Source organism: Trachymyrmex cornetzi, unplaced genomic scaffold (assembly GCF_001594075.2).
Source record: "Trachymyrmex cornetzi isolate Tcor2-1 unplaced genomic scaffold, Tcor1.1 scaffold1231, whole genome shotgun sequence".
Lineage (NCBI taxonomy): Eukaryota > Metazoa > Arthropoda > Insecta > Hymenoptera > Formicidae > Trachymyrmex > Trachymyrmex cornetzi.
In genome coordinates this window covers 68,384-72,967 of record NW_017295797.1, presented here as the reverse complement: position 1 = coordinate 72,967, position 4,584 = coordinate 68,384, and the positions used below count along the sequence as shown (strand labels likewise).

The 4,584-nt window shown below is 28.8% G+C and overlaps 1 long non-coding RNA gene across 2 annotated transcripts in view; it reads right to left on the bottom strand.

The window, feature by feature from the left end:
- LOC108770292 (uncharacterized) overlaps positions 1-2,037 on the bottom strand; it is a 4,653-nt gene extending 2,616 nt beyond the window's left edge. For both annotated transcript variants that reach the window (XR_001940585.1, XR_001940584.1), the window contains exon 1: positions 2,000-2,037. This is a non-coding gene — a long non-coding RNA (uncharacterized LOC108770292). The remainder of the gene's footprint in view (positions 1-1,999) is intronic.
- Between the last annotated feature and the right edge of the window lie 2,547 nt (positions 2,038-4,584).

Here is a 4,584-nt window from a genome sequence, read left to right as displayed (position 1 = left end):
TGAATGTGGTATTTTATTCTATTATTAATAGTAGAGAAAATAAGAGATAAAGGATAGCAATTATTAAGAAATATTTGAATAGTATCAATTAAATTTTTTTGATGAAAGCGAGGATGAGACAAACGAACAATCTTATCCACCATGCTAATGATAATGCCTTTCTTATGACAAAGTGGGTGATTAGAATGAAAATTTAAAAATCTACCAGAAAATGTTGCTTTATGATATGTATCAAATATAATTCTTTGATCCTCAATAATAACTCGAGTGTCTAGAAAATTTAAACCATTTTCGCTACCAACTTCCATAGTAAATTGCAGTCTGTTATGTAAAGAATTAAATATATTTAAAGTGTCATCAATACTATCAGATGGAAGAGCCAAGATAATGTCATCGACATATCTGTAATAGAATAATGGTTTTATGAGTAATTTATTAATTGCTGACTCTTCCAAATCTTGCATTACTATGTCAGCAATTATTGGCGACATAGGAGAACCCATTGGAGTGCCAAAAATCTGTTTGTAAAACTTATTATTAAAAGAGAAAAAAGTAGAATTCAAGACTAGATTAACCGCAATTATAAATTCGTCCTGTGGAATATTAGTTTTACATGATATATAATTCCATCTCTTTTTTATACTGTCTATCGCCAGACCCACAGGAACATTAGTAAAAAGAGATACCACATCAAAAGAAGTTAAAACATAATTGGAATTAAAATGTAGTCCATTTAGTTTGTCGACTAAATGAAAGCTATCCTTGATATGGCTAGGAGCTTCAGGTATATTGTTTTTAATTACATTATGTAAATATAAAGATAGACAGTACAACGGACTATTAATGGATGACACTATGACTCTCAATGGATTCCCCTGTTTATGGATTTTTGTTAATCCATAAGCCCACGGTGTGTTGCTATCTGTGGTAAGCAATCTTTTATAAGTGAACTCATCAATGTAACTTTTCTTCTTCAATCTGGTAAGAAGGATCAAATTCTTTGTTTTCTTCGACTCAACGAATTATTCTTGTATTAAAACATTGAGAATGACCCGATCGAGGTTGAAACGTATGATATCATATATATTTTTACATTTCCTTTATTACTCTATTTTTACTTGTTGCGACTAATTATATGCTTAACTTGCGTTGATATATTTATATTCTTATTACCATTACCAACGTTATAGTTTAATTTTTGGCTCGTAGCCCTCTAATGTGACAGTAATTTATAATTTATTGAGCCTTATCACTCTTATTAATTAGCAACTATAACTGCAAATAAAATACAATACAATGCATTAATACTTTTTAATGAAAAAGTATCAAGTGTCAATAATAATATAATAAAAATGTTTTATACAGTTTTTTTTAGGAACATTCTTTGTATATTATTGTATCATATTACTTGGTATTTTTTCTTCTTTTTCTCCTTTATTCTTTATTTTATTCCCTTTCTTTTCTTTCTTTTTTCTTTCCTACATCTCTCCTCCTATTTTTTTTCCTTTTCCCATTCTTTCATTCTTTCATCTTGTTAGGCAACGTGCTGCATGCTCTCCAACACGAAAAACATTGTTACTCTAACGTTAACGATGTTATCAACTATAACTGAAAATAAAATATAACACAAATATAACGTAATTAAAACGTATCTCTCAAATCTCCTCTTTCATCTTTCAGCTCTATCCAGTTTCTTCCTTCTTTCATCTCTCGGCTCTTGCATCTATCGCGTCTCATCACTTGCCTTAAATCTCTTTCTTCCTACCAATTTCTTGTCTAGCCACTCTCATCCCTATTTCGTCAATACTAAAAAATAAATTGTTTACAATACATTTTATTTATAAAAATGTACAGATACTAAACATAAAGTATCTCGAATTATTACATTTTATTTATAGAAATGTACAGATATAAAACATAAAGTGTCTCGAATTATTAATTTTTAATAACAACGATATAATTTTAAGATTAAATTCTATAGTTAAATTTCTTCTCTTACCTGTATCTTGTTTTTTCTTTCTTGCTTCTTTCTGATTCTTCATCTCTCGTCTCTTTCTTTTTTCTTCTTCCTTTCCTACATCCCTTTTCCTATTTTTTTCCTTTCTCCATTATTTCATTCTTTCTTCTTTTTAGGCAATGTGTTGCATGCTCTCCAACACGAAAGACATTGATACTGTAACGTTAACGATATTAACAACTATAACTGCAAATAAAATATAATACAATGCATTAATACTTTTTAATGAAAAAGTATCAAGTGTCAATAATAATATAATAAAAATGTTTTATACAGTTTTTTTTAGGAACATTCTTTGTATATTATTGTATCATATTACTTGGTATTTTTTCTTCTTTTTCTCCTTTATTCTTTATTTTATTCCCTTTCTTTTCTTTCTTTTTTCTTTCCTACATCTCTCCTCCTATTTTTTTTCCTTTTCCCATTCTTTCATTCTTTCATCTTGTTAGGCAACGTGCTGCATGCTCTCCAACACGAAAAACATTGTTACTCTAACGTTAACGATGTTATCAACTATAACTGAAAATAAAATATAACACAAATATAACGTAATTAAAACGTATCTCTCAAATCTCCTCTTTCATCTTTCAGCTCTATCCAGTTTCTTCCTTCTTTCATCTCTCGGCTCTTGCATCTATCGCGTCTCATCACTTGCCTTAAATCTCTTTCTTCCTACCAATTTCTTGTTTAGCCACTCTCATCCCTATTTCGTCAATACTAAAAAATAAATTGTTTACAATACATTTTATTTATAAAAATGTACAGATACTAAACATAAAGTATCTCGAATTATAATTTTTAACAACAACGATATAATTTTAAGATTAAATTCTATAGTTAAATTGCTTCTCTCACCTATATCTCGTTTTTTCTTTGCCTTTCTCGCTTCCTTCTCATTTTTTATCTCTCGTCTCTCCTCTCTCACCAATATCTGATTTCGTATCTCTCTAGTCTCTTAAATATTTATAACGTAATAGACATTTTGTACAGCTTTTTAGAAACGTTCTCTATATATGATATCATATTAATAATTTCTATTTCCTCTTCTTTTTATCTTTTATTCTTTTATTAATTAGAAGAAAGAAAAATTTCTCATCATCCTTCTTTTTGCATCTTTTTAAACCATTTGCTTTCCTATTTCCTTACCTTTTCCTTTCTGTTCAATCCTTTTCTTTTTATAAAAAACGTATCTTTTCTTTTCATGAAAAATGAATAATAACTGAAATTAAAATATCTTGTCACACCTATTTTCCTTTAGTTTCAATTCCTTATCGCTATTTATTATTTTTCTACTTTATTATTGTAAAATAACTCGGCGCTATAATTAATATCCCGCACTAATCTTTCACACGCGCGATGATCCATCTTCTGTGAAACGACGATTGTTCATTCATTATCATTCACCATCATCCTTTAAAGTGATTCTACACAGTCAATATAATATCCTACTACACGTGTGATCATTAAAACGGTCATTGAAAAAAGCGTTATTTATACTTTTAGCGGTATAAATTTAAATTTCATTGAACGTCACGAAATGCGTCTCATCGGTGCAATTTGCGATGTACTGAGGACCAATGATAGAAGGAATAAAGCGTCAACAATGAGATCGCGACATACGGCCAACTTCGAGCGTTTCATGCCTTTTTTCCTTATGGATGGATGGATAAAATTAAGTTTTACTAAAAAATTAAATCAAATTTTTTTGGAGACGCTATATTGTGTAGACTGTTATATTTGTATACGATAAAGTATTCTCGTAATAAAGTATATATTTGTGTACGTATATTAAATTACAACTTCACATTTAATTACAATTTTCATGCAATATGTTATTTTTTCATACATAATTATTCAATTACAATTTTCATATAGTATTTAATCAATTATTATTTTTAATTTACTTATTACTGTTTAATATTATTATTATTATTGTTGTGAATTATCTTTATATATAATAAGTTCGTTAACATTATATTATTATATATTATTATAATTTTGATTTAAAAAGATACTCGTTATAAATAATTTTCATGATACGAACGAATTATGTATTTTTTTTTTTAGAAAAATTATTCTGTAGCTTTATAAAAATTCAAATTTATAAACGCTTTTCCAACTCACAACATGGCGGCGATTCATGTGACCTGGGACCCACTACATCAAAGGTATCGACGCTCAGTGTCCATACTGTATGTACTTAACTGTGGTAGCGACGTATGGACGTTTATTTTTTATTTAAATATCAACTTTACAGAAAAACTGCAAGAGATAAAAATAATTTCTTTTCTTCTCATAGAATTCTAAGAATTTTTCAGAATTTTTTATCAACTTTTTAGTACTGCATTTTCTTATTATCGATAAGTCGGGTCACTATTATGACTCAACGAATTAATACACTGCACTGTACAGGGGACGGCACCCTACGTTTATGCGGTTACACAAATTTGTGTGGATATACTCTTAGGGCCATCACATACAAAATTACATAAGCTGCATAACCACTAGCATAAAGCCACTGAACCAATAAACATGCAACATAAAGACGCCATGTTGATTTACATAAG